General features: G+C 32.1%; 1 pseudogene; it reads right to left on the minus strand.

Moving 5' to 3' along the window:
- Window positions 1-1,822: 1,822 nt before the first annotated feature.
- On the minus strand, window positions 1,823-8,273 carry LOC130015268 (uncharacterized; annotated as a pseudogene).
- Between the last annotated feature and the right edge of the window lie 11,087 nt (window positions 8,274-19,360).

A 19,360-nucleotide genomic window follows, 5' to 3' on the forward strand; every position in this document is an offset into this window, starting at 1 on the left:
GCTTCGACTTCGAAGCCCATGATGACATGGAGGTTCACTAGTTCTGACATGGCATGTAAGTGATACAACTAATTACAAGTCCGTGGGCTCAAACGAGCCCAGAAACACAAAAACAACAAATAAAACAGGAATCGAAGATCTGGTAAGAGTATGTAGCGAAGAATAATAGCGCTAGAATGACAGTCGCCGTTTTTAGAGGGACTTTTGCTGGCGCTAGAAGGACTGTCGCTGGAGCCATATGGAGTGGCGGTGGGGCCACTTGAGCCGGCGGCGGCGCTATTGAGGAGTGGCGGTGCCGCCACCAAACTCATAAATTGAACCATTTCGGGATACGTTCGAAAATCATGCAAAAATCGTTCCAAACGCGCGATTAAAGGTATGGAAATCAGTATATTAGAAAAATATGCATAAAAACAGATGAAAACATCCTAAAACATGTTTCTAGAATGAAAATCATGGTAAGCATGACAATATGGAAGTTTTATAATAAGAACAATAAAAGCAACTAATATGCATCTTAGTAATTGAAAATCAAACAACATGCATGTATGATTATAAAATATGATATAAAGAGTACTTATGGGTCCTCAAAAGTACCGTTATGTGTCTTGTGGTCATTTTTTATTAATCCAAATGTAGAATCCATATCTAGATCGAAATGCAATGATGATTTATTTATTGATTGAAGTATAATATCTTGATTTGTTGCGTAAAATCGTCTGTGATTTGGTTTAGGTTTACGGTGTAGCCAGACCGAGGTTAGACCTTTCGAAAACCACTTATATTTTCAAAATACACTTTTCGTAACCCCCCGTCCGAGGCCAGACTTTTCAAGCCCGTCTATCAATATCGCATGAACTTTCGCAAAACACTTTCTTTAAATAGGAAATGTCATTTAACAATCACAAAACGCTAAAGCAATGTTAACGAGTTAACTCTGAACTCTTTAAATCCAATTTAATATCCTGAAACTATAACCACCAACATCAGCCCATAAACATTATTATGGCATCTATAATCCTATTCAAATCACTAAAATTATTCTTGCCGAATTCGGCAAATCTTTGAGGCTATTCGTAAAAATAGTCAAATCGCTCAAATTTCACAATTTCTCATCTTATTGATAAAACTTCAATTTAACATTAATATCTCAAAATCATAGATTCAAAAACTATTAAATCACTAAATTCATTATTCATAAAAAATTTGATATCCATAATCTTAATTCTTCAATTTCTATTTATAACAACAATTAATTAACCAATAGGTTTAACTAATTTTACGTAACCATATACAAACTCTAACATGTGAATTTATCAATCCTCGAGTCAATTTTATCATCACATGATTATCAATTTAACAATTCAACCCAAACAAGCAAATTTATGTACATGCATGGCACAATTCGACCAATTTCAAACTCAATTTCTCAAGAACACCATAAATATCAAACCACCAAATTTCTTACCAAATCAAAAACAATGAAAAGGGTTTATTCAATATACCTCAAGAACGACTCCACCAAAATTTAAAAGGATTATACCAAGACAAATTGAGGAAAAATTTAAATTGTTTAACTTTTTTTTGGATAAATGATTGTTAATAAGCATTATCACAAGGTGTAGTAGGCAAAATACAAAAAGGATTAAAAAAGTCGATGTGACTTAACAAAACAATCTAAACATCTAAAAATATCATTTTCGGAATAAAAAAACTGAGAATGGAAAGAAGGGTAAAACATAACAGCTCGACAAATACTCAAAAAGATTAAAGACCCTATTTAAGTAAATTAATCTTTAAAAATTCTTCTATTCATTGCCTTTCAAAACTCCCAAATGCAAAAGAACCATTCATTCTTCCATAATTTCTTGAAGTTGTTCAAAACTAGATTATTCCAAAGAGTAAAAAATTGATCGATATCCAGAGGCATAACCCAAGTTATACCACCTCTCTGAAGAATGTAACACCAAGTACACCAAGCAAAACTGCAATGTAGAAAAATATGTGAAACAGATTCCACCTCATGGAAAAGATATTAAAATTTGTAGAAGAAGAGAAGAAGATTGTATTAATGAAAGTTATGAGAAATTCTCATTAACCTTTAATCTGTACATTTACAATGTTTATATAAACTAAGTACATTGCCACTTGTCTATTTCTTATTTGTCTAATATTACAACGGCTACTTCATCTATTACTAATAACAGAAAAGCTAAAATACAAACTAACACATATAACTGACTTTGCTGAGCTGTATTCTTCATTAACTAATCTGTTGAGCTGGACTTTTGAAACCTGATCTCTGTATATTCTAACACCCCCCCTCAAGATGGAATATATATGCTATGTATTCCCATCTTGATCAAAAAAGATAGGAAAGTTGAAATTGGTAGAGGTTTTGTGAAAAAATCAGCTAACTGTTGTGCTGATGAGATTGGCATTAAGTGTATTAAACCAGACTGGATTTTCTGTCTTACCACATGACAGTCAATCTCAATGTGTTTAGTCCTTTCATGGAAAAACTGGATTATGTGCTAAATAACAAGCAGATTGATTATCACAGTATACCTTTACTGAATCTGGATGCTGAACTTGTAAATCCTTAAGTAAATAACTAAGCCACTGTACTTCACATGTAACATTGGCCAAAGCCCTGTATTCTGCTTTTGAGCTGGATTTAGAAACAGTGGCTTGCTTTTTTGTTTTCCAAGAAACTAAGGCTTCACCAAGAAATACACAAAAACCAGTAATTGATTTTCTAGTTTCTGGACATGTAGCCCAGTCAGAATCTGAAAAAGCTCTGAGTGTTAAACTATTTGCAGCTAGAAAAAACAAACCTTGAGCAGGAGACTTCTTCAATTATCTTAAGACTCTTGAGATAGCTTTGAAATGAATGTCTGTAGGACAGTCCAAAAATTGAGATAGTTGTTGGACTGAAAAAGAAATATCTGGTCTTGTATTACATAGATAGACCAACTTTCCTACTAGTCTTCTATATTCCTTAATGTCTGGATATGGAGATCCATCATTTTTGAGTAATTTTGTTCCTGAATTCATTGGAGTTGCTGCAGGCTTAGAACCTAGAAACCCTGTATCTGTTAACAAGTCTATGATGTATTTCTTCTGGCACAAATTTAAGCCTGACTTGGATCTGGCCACCTCTAATCCCAGAAAAAACTTTAGATCACCTAAATCTTTAATCTTAAAGACTTCATGTAGATACTGCTTTACTGAGTTAATATGTGTGATGTCATTTCCTGTTAAAATGACATCATCTACATATATTAATAAAGCAGTAAAAGAACTTTCTACTTGTTTTGTAAATAATGATGAATCTGAACTAGCTTGAATGAATCCTTAAGACAAAAGTGCATCAGTAAGCTTCACATTCCATTGCCTGCTTGCTTGCTTCAGTCCATAGAGAGACTTTGCCAATTTGCAAACTGTATTTGGCTGTGAACTTTGTAATCCAGGTGGAATAACCATGTAGACCTCTTCATATAGATCCCCATGCAGAAATGCATTATTTATGTCAAGCTGTTGAAGAATCCAATCCCTGGAAGCTGCAATTGCTAATAAATTCTAATTGTAGTCATTTTAGCCACAGGTGAAAAAGTGTCCATATAATCAACCCATTTTGCTGAGTATACCCTTCAGCAACTAACCTAGCCTTATATCTCTCTATAGATCCATCACTATTATATTTTATCTTATAAACCCATTTACAACCTATATGTACCTTTCCCTTAGGTAATTCTGTTAAAATCCATGTATTGTTATGCTCTAAAGCTTCAATCTCTTTGTTCATAGCATCCTGCCAGCAACTATGTTTAACAGCCTCTTTATAATTTTTAGGTTCTGTATTGACATCTATCTGAACAGATAAAGCTCTATGACCTGTACTAAGATTATCATATGTAAAGACTTGATCAAACAAATGAGGAGTTGTATTTACCACAGAATTGCAGACATAATCTTTCAAAAAAGAAGGTTTAACTATCATTCTAGTTGATTTTCTTACTGGAACATTAAGTATTTCAGCAGAAGCATTGTCATTGCTAGTTTGAATATCAGCATCAACATTAGTTTGAATGTTATCAACAACATTAACCTGATCACTATTAACAGATGTTCTTGATAAAGGCAATTCTAGATCCTGTGTAAACTTAGGTAGAACTAATGAAGTTGCAGAATTAGATATTGACATAATGTCTATATCCTTATAAGGAAATAAATGTTCATAGAATCTTACATTCCTAAACAAAATAACCTATTTAGACTCTATATTATAAAGCTTATATCCTTTTGTAGTTGAAGAATAACCTAAAAACATACACTGTATAGCTCTAGGGCTAAATTTATGTCTGTTAGGTGGTAATGAACTAGCATATGCTAAACAACCAAATACTTTCAAAAACTGAAAAGATGGAACTGTATCATATAATATATGATATGGAGTTTTATTCTCCAAAACTGGTGAAGGCATTTTATTGCTCAAATAAGTAGCATGTAACACACAATAAGACCAAAAACATAAAGGCATATGTGCTTGAAACTTAAGAGCTCTAGCAACATTTAAAATATGTTAATGTTTTCTCTCAACCACTGAATTTTGTTCTGGTGTATATACACAAGAAGTTTGATGAATTATACCTTTTGAAGCATAAAACTGAGGCATACAAAATTCTAATCCATTATCAGACCTTATGTTTTTAATTTTTGCATTAAATTGAGTTTCTGCATAAACACAGAAATCTTTGATTAACTGTCTAGAACTCAGATTTTTGTTTTAACAAAAATAACCAAGTAAACCTGCTTTTATCATCAACTATACTCAAAAAATACCTATGACCATACAAAGAATCAGATTTTGCTGGTCCTCAAATATCTAGATGTAATAAGTCAAAACACTGATTAACAGAAGATGTACTCAAAGTAAAAGGCAATTTCTTTTGCTTAGACAAATGACATGCTTTACAATGACTATCAACTGAAATTTTTATTGAATTATCAATATTCTGTAAAAGTTTCAATCTAGAATTAGAAAGATGTCCCATCCTAAAATGCCACAGATTACTTTTGTTTACAGAATCAACCAAACAAGATTCAACTTTGTCAACAGAATTATTATCAATTACAATTGAATTAACAGAAACAGAAGAAGCAAAATAATCTTTATCAAGATGATAAAGCCCTTGTCTTTGTCTAGCTAATCCAATCATCTTCCAACTGACTAGATCCTGTATTATGCAAACATTCTTATGTAATATTAAACAGCAATCATATTGAGATGTTAATTTTCTAGTAGATATCAAATTAAATGAAAAATCTGGAACAAATAACACATTATGCAGAATAAAATCCTTACTAAACTTTACTACACCTACATGTGTAACTGGAATTTTTGAAAAATTTGGCAAAGTAACAAATATATTTTGAACCATTTTATATGATGTAAATGATTTTAAATAACATACTATATGATCTGTTGCACCTGAGTCAATAATCCAAGTAGAATTTATATGATTCTTAACCACAGCACAACCAACAAAATGATTAAAATAAGAAGGTATATAAAAAGATGTACCTCCAGGATCCTTAGCAGCTGCTCCAAAATTAGTTGATAAAACATTCACTCTGGGAGAATTAATTGTTGAAGATTCATTGTTGTTTTGTTGCAATAAAGACATTAATTGAGTGTACTGCTCTTGTGTAATAACAGGATTGATTGCATTAGACACATTCTGACCATCATTAACCACTTCTTGTTGTTGACTATATCCTTTATCACTTCCAATATATTCATTATTCTCATAGTATCCAGCATTACTATAAGTCTGATCATCAAAAAATGAACCCTGCATTTGATCTTCCATAACAACTTCCCCAACTTGATTAACATAGGATTGAGGCCTAAATTTTGGTCTAAAACCAGGAGGATATCCATGCTTTTTAAAGCATATATCAACACTATGACCAGAAGAACCACAGAAGCTACAAATTGGTTTCCCATTATTTGGAGCTGAGTAAAACCTTTTCTGTCCACCCTGAGGCCTAAAAACATTTCCCTGAGGTCTAAAATTATTTCCTTGAGGTCTGAAATTAACACCATTAACAGGAGGTCTAAAAACTCTATTACCAGCAAAATTAGAGAATGACCTATTTTGATAAGAACCAGTATTTGCTTGTGTAGCAAAAACAGATGACTCAATACTCTGAGAAGTTGGAACAGACAATTGTCTTTCATGTTGTAAAACTAATGAAAAAACCTTATTGATTTTAGGTAAAGGATCTAACATCAAAACTTGAGTCCTAATCACAATATAAGAATCACTTAATCCTTTTAAAAACCTTATCACATAATCTGCATCTTGCTGATCCTTAACAGTCTTTAAAACATCACAATGACATTGTGGTATACAAGAACAAACTGGAATCATTCTAAGATTAACATATTCATCCCACAAGATCTTTAACTGAGTAAAATATTCATTAATAGACAAATTATTCTGCTTATGTGCAGCAATTTCTTCTTGTAAATCAGATATACGAACACAATTACCTTGTGAAAATCTGTCAAACAAATCCTTCCAAACATCCAACGCATTGTCAAGCCACAAAATGCTTTGTGCTATTGATGGAGATAAAGAATTCAATATCCAAGAAAGCACCATAGTATTACACCTTTCCCAAATAGAATAAATTGGATCTGTAATTGCTGGTACTGATATGCTTCCATCCACAAACTTCAATTTATTCTTAGAAATAAGACACATTCTCATTGACCTAAACCATGAGTGAAAATTCTGTCCATTTAACAGAGGTGAAACTAACACCAGAGATAGGTTTTCGTTTGGATGAAGATAAAATGGACTTGAAGGACTTTCATAATCTGAGAAAGAACTAGTCATCTTGAAGATTCAAGATTTCAGAAAAGAAGAAAATTGATTCAAGAAAAGAAAAATTGATTCAAGAAATAAGAGATTGATTCAAGAAAGAAAAGATTGATTAAAGAAAATTTCAAGATTCAGAACAATAACTGTTTGTTTACTAAGAAAATCACAAAAGATAGAGAAGATACTGCTGATTATAAGAATAGATTTTTTCTAGCAATGATTACAAACCCTTGATTGAGCGCTCTGATACCATATTAAAATTTGTAGAAAAAGAGAAGAAGATTGTATTAATGAAAGTTATGAGAAATTCTCATTAACCTTTAATCTGTACATTTACAATGTTTATATAGACTAAGTACATTGCCACTTGTCTATTTCTTATTTGTCTAATATTACAACGGCTACTTCATCTATTACTAATAACAGAAAAGCTAAAATACAAACTAACACATATAACTGACTTAGCTGAGCTGTATTTTTCATTAACTAATCTGCTGAGCTGGACTTTTGAAACCTGATCTCTGTATATTCTAACAAAAGAGAACAACCAATAAGCGTAAGGTCAAGAATACTTCTTGAAACTAGAGATTCGTTACATGAAATACGGTCTCTCGACATAAGCCAACAAAAGAATTGAATCCTTGGAGATAATGTTTGTTTCCAAATAAAGGAATACGCGCGCCAAACTGATGATTAATGCCTCCTATAGCCGAAACCATCATACTGGACATGGAGCTGGTTATATAATTTGCCCGTTTTCTCATCCAATACAAAGTATCTGATCTGTATTGACGCCTGAATTCCTCCAGCTCTGCCAACATAAGCTGCAATGTCTTTGTTTTCCCAAAGGCAAATTACGAACCCAAACAAAACTGTCAAATTGAAGACATGTTGTTCCCGTCAAAAACAGATCTGCCACCAAGCTATATTGAATTCTGGACAGCTTAAAAAGATTAGGAAACATGAGATACAAAGAATCCAATCTCTTCCATCAGTCCCTCCAAAATCTCACCTCCGAACTAGTACCCATCGAAGAAGAAATTTGGGACTTAAATAAATACTAAAACTGAGAGTGATTAATGCAAGTGTTATTTGTATCTTTCCAAAATATGAGAAAGCTTGGAAATATTAATGGTATCGAGATCATGCCAGTCACCAATAGAACAACTATTCATAATAACAGAACTCCAAAGCAAGTTATTTTCTGAAATTAATTTTCAAATTCATTTGAAAAGGAGACTCTTGTTTATTGTTTTTAAAAGTCGATAAATTCAAGCCTCCTTTCTCAAAAGGAAGGCACACTTGCCTCTAGAAAACCTTACATTGCCCTTTCCCATCAGAAGAGTCAAACCAAAGAGAACGCTTCATGCATGTCATGATTGTTTAACTTGATCAAACACTTGAGAAAATCTTGAAACAATCCACTTCAATCCTTCATGAATGTTGATTTTGAACCTTAAATTGATAATCTTATTGTATCGAAGTATTATTAGGGTTTGGTTATGAGAGATTAGGGTTTTATAGTGAGAAAATCCTAGAAATTATGTTTGAAACTCGTCATAATGGGTATATCTATAGACCTGTCCATCCTAACGATCGTGCACTATTTTAGACGATCGTCCAAACCTCTGTTGCCAAATCCCAACAACAGTTCAACCAACAGTTCATTTGGGAGCGATCATCATTTTACTACACTGTGCCAGTTTTTAGATGGCATCCAAATACTACCCTTAGCAACTTCCAAAAATGAATCAAATCAGTATTGATATAATCCCACCTTTTGTACTTATTATACATCATATATACCTAATATATAATCCATTAAACAGAAAAAGGAAAAACCTTATGAACATAATAGAAATAAGTACTAAGACAAACGATCTTCTTAACAGATATCTCGTAAAGGATTAATTATATCAGTTGGCTCACCATTCACCAATACAGTATAGGATACAGTCGCAACACATTCCATTACCCAATAAACCCAACAAGGGTGAAATCTCTGCCGAAACAACACGTGTCTATGATAGCCTCACTCAACTCGATCGTATGCTTTTCTTAAGTCAAGTTTGATAGCCGTATCTTGTCTTTTTCTATTTTTTAAGAAATACATAAATTCATGTGGTACCAATATATTGTCAGACATAAGTTTAGACTCCATAAAAACACTTTGAGATCTGCTAATTATCACTTGTATGTTATGTTGAAACGCTAACTAAAAAAATTAAACACTCAAATAACAAATTCAGAAAAGTTCAAATATTTGTATCATGATTTTTCCTTATAACTAATACGAGTCAAGATTTTATTCAAGTCGTATATGAATAGAGGCGGTCTAGGCAGATTCAAGAACATATGAGAAGTAATAGTTTTTGAACCTTCAGTAGTTATCGGTTGTTTAGTCTATTCCTTTCAATATTATTTTTATTGGTAAATGACTAAAATGGCCAAATTTTTGTAGAAATTTTTATAAAAGTCCGAATCTTTCAATTTTATCCAATTTGTCCTGAAATGCAGAATTTCGTTTCAATTATGTCAAACTACGTGATTTTCCTTATATAGCATCTACTTGGCGCTGATGTGGCATTACCACACATCAGCGCTACATAAGCAAAATCTCGTAGTTGGATATAATTGGAATGAAATCCTGTACTTCAGGATAAATTGGATAAAATTGAAAGATTTTAACTTTTGTGAAATTTTTATAAAAAATTTACTTTTAATCATTTAACCTTTTTTATTTTTAATTGTCTGTTATTTTTCTAACCATAAGTTTTTTTTTCTTTTGTCTTCACTTTTTATTTTCTGGTTCCGAAATGGAACAAACTTATATGAATGGCAAAAATATTATTACATAGCTATTAATATTGCTGTATATTTAATACTTGAGATCAAAACGTCTGACATAATTAGAATAATGTTGTACCAACATATGTAAATGTTTAATAATAATTTGAGTTGTGATTTAATTAAATAATTGGTTGGAATTTTATTATTTAGTGATTTGATGAAAATATAAACCAGTTTCACATGGGAGGATGCTCCAAGTTGATTCTTAATAATTGTACAAAGACAAGAGCCCTGTATAATAATGCTCGGAGAATCCCAGTTTCAATTTGTTTTCTTATGAGTTATAATTTTTTGTAATTGGCTTGTCATGTAGGAAAGTGGGCAAATTTTTAATTGAAATATATTCATCAAATGATTCTTAACCACATCTAGGTTTACGTTTAGAATATATATTTTTTGTTGACAAAAATGTTTAGAGTTAGTATTAAGAATAATACATAAACAATTTACATAATATTTAAATGTTTCTATTATATATTAGATTGTTGCATTTTAAGGATAATTTCTTTTCTATCATTTGGGATATAATTTTTTTTAACAGTTGTAAAAAGATCCAATCCTACGATATCGATAAAATATTGTCCAAGACACACACACATCATTTAAATTATAACTCTTTGATCATTCTAAAAATGAATTAAAATGTTGCCAACATGCATTAAATTATACTATTCATTTATAAAATATTTAAAATATTAATTACTTATTGGATATAACCATTTTAACGATACCCACTTCTTATTGAACTATCAATTGTTAGTTTATTTAGTCTAACCAAATAGGTTGATAATTCGGTCAGTTCAGTTAAAATATAAAAAACATAAAAATTAAAATAAAATGATTTATTCGATCTGTTCGGTTAATTTAGATAATCTGAAACCGAATCAATTACCAAAAGTAGACAATTTTGTCTATTGAACCAAACAGACCGAACCCAAACTTACAACGACTGAAAGTCATCGATCTGTCGGTAATTTTTACTCACCCCTATCGATACCCGCTCGGTCTGTTCAAGAATTGAGAGTTTGAAAATTTAACTTTTATTTAATATAATCCAATCTCGAGTCTATATTAAATTTATTTTTAATGTATGGGGATGGAATTTTATAATAATTTAAAATTTTATATGTGCTTGCATAAATTTATTTTATAAATCAAATTAAAATAATTTAAATAATTTTGGACCAAGCATAAATTTATGTATAAAGAAGAGGTTTAATTTATCGAGTCCAGTTTGACAACATTTAAATTCAATCTGATCAAGTTTTGGCCGCACGCATCATATCATAAAACTTTCAAGCTTCTTCATTCGGAGGCCTTCCATGAGAATCTCTGAACCGACAATATCAATAACCATTATGTGAACCAAACTAAAATTCTCCCCTTCATTACTATCCTCAAACACATTATATGTTTGCTGTATATCAGGGTCAGTCATCCTATTCTCCATACCATGGTGAATCTAATCATAATAGCCTCACACAAATCCATGCTTCGCAATATGGAATTTCACTAATACAACATATCGAAAACTCTTATTTTAACATCTGACTTTAGTGAATGAATATTTTATATGTCCCTATGAGCAAAGCGGAGGCTGTTCGCCTAAGCTTATGGTTGACTTCGAATCTGGAAATATTTTAAAAAATGGAGTCACCACCTAACTCAGGTAGGAAATACCTTTTATACCAACTGAGTAGATCTCTCACGCTTATGGGTGAGACCACTTTACATCGGACAAAAAACCGGGTTCGTGGACAAACTCTTGTACTCTGCTTATCGAACACATCATATATTTACGTGACATATCTGGTTTATCTCATCTCGACAATCAATAGCATGCCAGAAGATATAGTACTAGAAATGTAAACACGTCTGAAAGTAATAAACAAGTAAGACGCGCATATAACTCGATCTGGACTAGAATGTGAGACATGTAACATGTACTCCTAAACATTCATCTAATCCTGGTGGTTTCTATCATATAACACACAATGGTGAGTCTCTACCATTTTGCATGCACAAAACCTAAATCGGATGTCTAAGTGAGGTTAATTGTATTAAGTCATCTTGAATGCCTATACAACCACTAATTACATTTTTATGGCAGTCCTATGATTTTTAGATGATTTGCTGGATTTGATTGAATTTGACTACTAAGTTAACATGATTAAGTTTATTAACCTGTTAATATTGGATTGGACATAATTTTGGAAAGCGATTAAACAGTATGAGCATACACATAAAACATGTGACATACATACAAGGTTAAATATACTTTTAAACCTTATAGACCGAAGTATCTGGCACTCGATGTGGTTTGGCCTTCGAGATGGTCAGAATAAGGACTCGATCAGACACAAAAATTCTTCGTATCGTCGATACAGATCTAATGGTTTAAGTCGGGGTTAAATTCGAGTTCAGACGAATATAGAATCGCGTCTGGAAGTTGCTGGTTTCATCAGATACAAGCTTCAGGGCCCGGTTGGCTTGGCAGATTATAATTGTGGGCTTCGAGGCCCAAAATAAATTGGGACATACCTATTACAACACATATTATGATTCTACAACTAATTGCATAATTGCGGGATCAAATGGTTCCCAATTTTGAGTTTTAACAAACCCGGAACATTGTGTATTGAAGCTCTCATATGGATAAGTTGATTCACCAAACTTCATGATGACAACTTAAAAACAAAAATAAATAAATTAAAGAAAATAAAACGCTCAAAATAATAATTAACTAAGTTGTATTGATATAGATATCATTCTCCGACAACATCCCCAAAAACTTGATGCACAATATTGAAAGTATACAATATTGTGATTAAGTAATAAAGAGTAAGTAGAGTGTCGATCGCACGAGAAATGATTCCAATACCAAAATAGTTAGCTAAAATATTATATGAGAAATCAAACATTGGAATTTTTTGAATTTTATATTAAACTAATGAAAACAGAAAATACTAAATAAAAGAAATTTATAATAATAACAAACAACCCAGAATATTGGTTTCGTATGGGTTTTCGATTCCTTACAATTCCAACCCATGCCAATAAATTTTAATTATTACATGCAATGGATGATAGATCAAAATTACTAACTCAGTATTCCTATCTATTGCTAGCCTATCAATTATAACCCAATTATCCAAATTGTCCTTGATGTCATGACTTATAAAACAATAAAAGATAATCAGCAAAATTATAATCAACGTATTATCGATTAGCTATCCACATAGACCACATAACGCAAATAAGGTGGTCTGACTCATGTTTTGTAAGCATGTATTGGTTATCTCTTCCGATTAAATTGCGTATGTTCCCTCCTCATAATTCAATATAACTTCATGCAATTATTGGCCAATTAATCACAAGCATTAAACTGAATAACTAAGATTGCATTAACAAAAAAAGATATGTAAATTATTTTTCAGGATTTAAATCATGCAAGCATACTACTTACAATACTCTAGATTAATTAATTTTAGCTAGACATGGTAAAAACAAACAAGCAAACAAAAAAGAATTGTGTAATTAAAGAGAAGGGAAAAGACATCAAACTTGATTCGACTTGAAAATAATCCACTTCAATAAAATCTTGGAATTCCAATTGTACTTGGAAGATTTTACAAGTTAATCTAAAGAACAACTAAACTAAAAACTAAAAATAAACTAAATTAATAAATAAAGAATATAATAGAATGATTTATTTATATTATGAATTGAATTATTCAATAGCCTTGAGTTGAGCTTTATTTATAGAGGGTTTGAAACTTGAGTTTTGCCTTAAGTCATTCTACTGGATATTAAACTCCCTGGGTCACTAGAGTTATCTTGAGTTACAAAATAATCGCTAAACTTTATTTTGTTACAAAATGGTCACTGAACTATACCATTTGTTATAAAGGGGTGCCACTCATATAAAACGCAACGTTTTTGCTTACATGGCAAGCTAAAAATATGAAAAGGGACATAGTTTAGTTACCTTTTTGTAGTACAAAGTATAACTCAGTGATTTTTTTGTAATTCATGAAAAGTTTAGTGTTCTTTTTGTAACAACTTTAGCGTGAAAACGGTGCGTTTAATATGGGTGACACCCCTTTGTAACAAAAGATATAGTTCAATGACCATTGTGTAACAAAATAAAGTTCAGTGATCATTTTGTAAATTAAGGTTACCCTAGTGACCCAGGGAGTTTAATATCCCACTCTACTTTTAAAATTAGTATTGAGTTTTGAATGTGTACAGAAACACTCCTAATCTAATTTAACTTTGATCTTTGATATTCTCAATCTTCTAAAAATAGATGATCCCGCCTTATATATTGTAAAAAAGACCAGGTCAAACTATGATTGATCCCCGATACATTTAAATATGCAGTCGCCATCTAGCTCAGCTAGAAAATATCTTTTCTACTGACTGGATAATCTCTCTCACTTATGGGTGAGATTTCGTACGCCGAACCAAAAGAATGGCTTCGTGGACATTCAACCGAAACTCGTGTAGTTGGCTTGTCGATTACGTTGTTATTTACTAGATATTTTCAGTTATTCTCATCTCGATATTCATACATGTTATAGTATAATTTGCTGGAAATTAAACACGTATGAAATGGATAAAGGGACCCATATAAGACACGTATATGACTCGATCAGGCATGTAAGGCAAGTAGTAGGTACTCGTAAACATACCTATAACCTTGGTTGTCTTTGTCACGTATCAGATAATGGCTGGTCTGGATCATTTTACATGCACAAAATCTAAAACCGGATGTCTACGTGAGGTTTATTTTATTATTAGTCATCTTGAATATCCTATATAACCTTCTAATTACTTTTCATGGAAATTCTATGATTTCTATGTGATTTGTTGGACTTGCTGAATTTGATTACTAAATTAACGTGATTATTATACAAGGTTAGAAACATACATATAAGGCATGTAATTAATATACAAGGTTAGAAATACTTTTAAACCTTGTAGACCAGAGTGGCTAGCACTCGATGTGGTTTGAATGTCGAGGTGGTCAGAATCAGGACTCGGTCAGCACATGGAAGTTGTTTTGTCTCGTTGATACAGATCCACTGGTTCAAAGCAGGTGGATTCAGAGTTCAAACGAACCCGAAAGCTTGTATAGAATTTGCTGGTTTCATCGGATGTGGGCTTCGAGGCCCGGTTGGCTTGACAGATTACAATTATCGGCTTTGAGGCTAGAAATAAATTGGGTTTGACCAATTACAACAATTATTATAATTCTAAAACTAATTAAAAATCCATGTGCTTAAACGAGACTCAGTTTCGAGTTCAAACAAACCTGAAAACATGAAAATAAGATCAGATTAAAGTTTGGAGGATTTGGAAAGTGTTATGGGATGAGGACCAGGGAAGATCATGGCACCGAAGGGAGTAGGAGTGGCACCAGAGCATAGTAGCGCAGGCACCACTCCTTCCGAGGGCGTTAGTTCGACGTATTTCGGTAGTTTCGTCGTTTCGGTTCGGTTTTCATGCAAAAAAACACTCAGAAACGCATAAAAACAAACAGAAAACACATTGGCATGTATTGGAATCAATATACAGTTTATAAAACATATTAAATAGGCTAAAAACATGTTTTTAGTGTGAAATCATGACAATATGAGCTAGAACACGTTTATGGCATAAAAGTGTAAAACATATCCTAACATGCGTTCTAAGCATCAGAATCAAACTAAAACAGGATATGATTTATAAAAATATTAAAACATCCTAATAACATGTTTCTAACTAATTTGTATGGCAATCATGACAAGAATATTGAAATCAGCAGTTATGACAGTTATAGTAGTTTTATGGAAAAAATAGTCACACAAGCTAAACATATATCCTAATACACATAATTCAGCAGTTTTGATTAAAACAAGATAAGAAGTGATAAAGGAATATTTTGGGTCTTCAGAATTTCTGAGTCCCTGGCTCGTTTTCTAGTGATCCAGATGTGGAATCCAGCTTTGGATCAGTGCGTAGTAGGGCGTTCTTGAGTAATTAAAGCGTAGAAGCCTGCTTCTAGACTGGAAATTGACAGTGTGTGTGCTTTTTGGTTGTGTGGGTCGGCCAATAGGGGGAATTTTGGGTTTGATTATTCTTTTCTCTATGTGATGGTGCCACCCTAGTTCAGTTGATTAAGGGGTCTATTGATAGAGGTTAGTGGTGATTAGGGTTTGCTTAGTAATTGAGTTATGTCAGGTCTGTGCAAATGTGTGAAGTGGTGGGATTAATAGTGTGAAGAGATAGACTAGGTAATATAAAAACTCTTAAATTGATAATTACAACATTAAATTTGTATTAAATAATTAATTAGGTGATAACTATGGCTAAATGGCTTATTTGGTGCATAAATGTCATGACCCGATTTCCACCTCGAAACTCGAGCCGAGACCGGCGCTAGGGAATGGGAATAGTTGTTCCAAAACCCGTAGCAAGCTTTAAAACCTCTATAATTTTTTCGCAAATATAAATCTAGATTATATCCCACATACGATCTATTTTCATAAAACATCATTAAAACATTTTTCCCATTTAGCGTAAAGACAATTTTAAAAATATTTGAAAATATTCATATAAGCAAATTACATTTTCAGAAATGCTGGTTAAATAGCCCTAGTTATTTTAACCCAGGGACTTAGTTCATATGCCTTACCTCAAAGACAGCCCTGTCTCAAATCACGCAACTGAATAATTTGTTTAATAAAATATCTCAAACACTTTCTGTTTCAAAAGAGTTATATTAAACATATTAAGTAAATTATACAGCAGGTAAGATACATAAGGCCAGCAAAACTATACACAATGTCTTTGCAAACCAAAGACACAAAGCCAGACCTATACGTAGAGGGACAGAAACTTGATACCAAATGCAAAGTACGTAGCCACCTAATTGGTATAAACAAAAACAGGTTCCTATCAGAGTATATAGACATAGGAACACTGATTTGGCTACTGGCATATTAGTCCTATAACACAAAATTGCAGCAGCTAAGTGTACAAAGTTTTTATATACATAACAAAAGAGAAGCTTCCCTGAAACAGAAGAGTGGAAGCTCAACCAGACCCAAAGAAAAAAACCTGAAAATGATATACAACAACGGAGTCAGAAATAGAAATATTTCTCAGTGAGTAAATAGGTTTACAGTTAAATATCAAAATCGCATATAGGTAAAATATTGGTATATAAAATATTACCAGTTCTCGATTCAAATGAAACCCTAATCCTCTTACGTTCAAATGCTATAATGCATATGCTCAAATATTGTTTAATATAGGACGAACTATATACTTATGTATCGCAGCCATCTTAACTCTGTATAGGGTTGTTGAGCCGTAACTTGAGTTTTTTACCGCCTCAGGACTACCCGTTAGGTTGAAGCCGCTTTGCAAGCATCTGTCTACACAATCTAACTTCAATATGTGTATGCTAATGTTGTTTACCTCTCACTCTAGTTCATTAACACCGGTGATCACACAGTCCTATTATTTCCCATAGATAGCTCGATTCAGTGGATCTTCCTTGGCTAAGTTCCATACTTAGTGCGAATTCTGGATTTAAAAACAATTGAATACAAATATTTAAAAGTAAACAAATTCACTCACAACACCGCTAGGTCTGATACTTATTCCTGAGATATGTATGACAGACTTCCTGTGGTCGTGGTCTGACAGTTGGCTAGCTGGTCGGACTAAACTCACAAAACAAACAGGATAAACACATCAATATATGTTTCCAATATAACTTATAGGACCAGAAACCTAGCTCCAGGTAAAACATACAATCATTTAAACACATAACATTTATGGTTTTTTTCTTCTAAAACCATATAATTAATTCTCATTTTGAGAAACGTTCAAACTTCTCTTTAGAAGTCATTTTAGGTATAGCAATACCTAATGAAAACTATTTGTAGTATAGACTTAATTGTCAAAACAATTCTTAGTCATATACTAAGTATTTAGCAAAACCGATTACTATTTCTTTAAAACTGTTTAAACGTTCACTTTAATTCTTTTAAAGTCCGTTATAAACGTTTAACTTTACTTTCAAAAATCTCGTTCTAAGTCTTAAGATTTAGATTTTAAATTCTTGTCATTTTACTTTAAAAGAAATTATCACTTTTAAAAGTTTTTGGATCAACGAAACTACGTCAAATTCTTAGGGAAAAAAGCCCCAAAAAGTCCCCTCCCTTCGGCAAATCGGCATGGTGCACAATCGTACACCACGTGCACCCCAGGATGGTGCACGGTCGTGCACCTCCAAATGGTGCACGTTCATGCACAAAATGTGCACGTTCCTGCACCCTAGTGCACAGTCCCGGGAAACTCAATTTCCTGGGCTTTCCGACGTGCTCTAACCTCATTATTCCGCTCCTTACACGTATACAGAATCCAATCTATCCAAATTCACATTCAAAACGTAAAAACAATAAGTATACGCTCGATTCGATACGGTAACCGTTAATAAAGAAATATGTATTTGAAATATATCAAAATAACCATTTAATACGGGTATAATATCTCGATTAATTGAGTAATCGTTGAATAAACGGAGTTAGAAATGAGGAATCGTCGAGTGGAATCGAAACCATTGGTTTATTTTGTCAATTGAGAGCAAGCAACTCTATTTTTTCTATGTGAAGTGATGAAATGAGGCTCGGGGCCTATTTCACTTTATATCATAACATAAATAATATATATATATATATATATATATATATATATATATATAATATTGGCTAAAGTGCGTTTTAGACCTCCCAAATTTCGTGAAAATTTATTCTAAAATCAAATAAAATATAAAAAGAATAAAAATATAATTTTTATTTCCATCCGACTTATATTTTATTTTAATAAATTATTTTTGACTTATTAAGTCCGCATTGACTACGCTTGATAAAATTTCTACTTCCAAATTTTATTAAATTTTCACGATAACCCTTTTGAAATTTTTCGCAAACATTGGCACCAAAAATATTCGCTCGGGACTTATGAATTGTTCTGCACCCAATTCATAAGTTTATTCTATTCCCACAAACTATATAGTTTATCAAATTTAAATTTTTGAAATCCTATAACCACAATAAATTTTTAAGGACATTTATTAATTAAAGTTATCTTTAAATTTAATTTACCTACTCCTGTCTAATAAAATATTAAACATGTTGCTATATTTTATCACTTAAATTTTTGGATTATCACACTAAAAGTATCAAAAATGGCTTATGGGATTATAAGGGTTTAGGGTATGGTCAATTTAGTATATTAAATTTGTAAATTGACCCATAAACTTTTAAAATTTTGCAATTAGTCCAATGTCTTAGATTTAAATTACAATTTCTTTGGTTTTTATAGGCTATTTATGGCTAATTACGTTTTAATTCCTTTAATTTGCAACTATGCATTGATCACGCCTGTTTGAATTCAAACAAACGAATCGATAGCTCGTCATCCGGACAAATTTCTCTAGAAAATCATTGGACGCTTCAGTCCCTTATCACTTTTTACCTATTCGAAAAATAGGTGTATACAGAAAGTTTTAAAGTTTGATATATTATTGAATCTTTTCAATACCTTCCATCAATCGG

This window comes from Mercurialis annua, linkage group LG3 (genome assembly GCF_937616625.2).
Source record: "Mercurialis annua linkage group LG3, ddMerAnnu1.2, whole genome shotgun sequence".
NCBI classification, from domain to species: domain Eukaryota; kingdom Viridiplantae; phylum Streptophyta; class Magnoliopsida; order Malpighiales; family Euphorbiaceae; genus Mercurialis; species Mercurialis annua.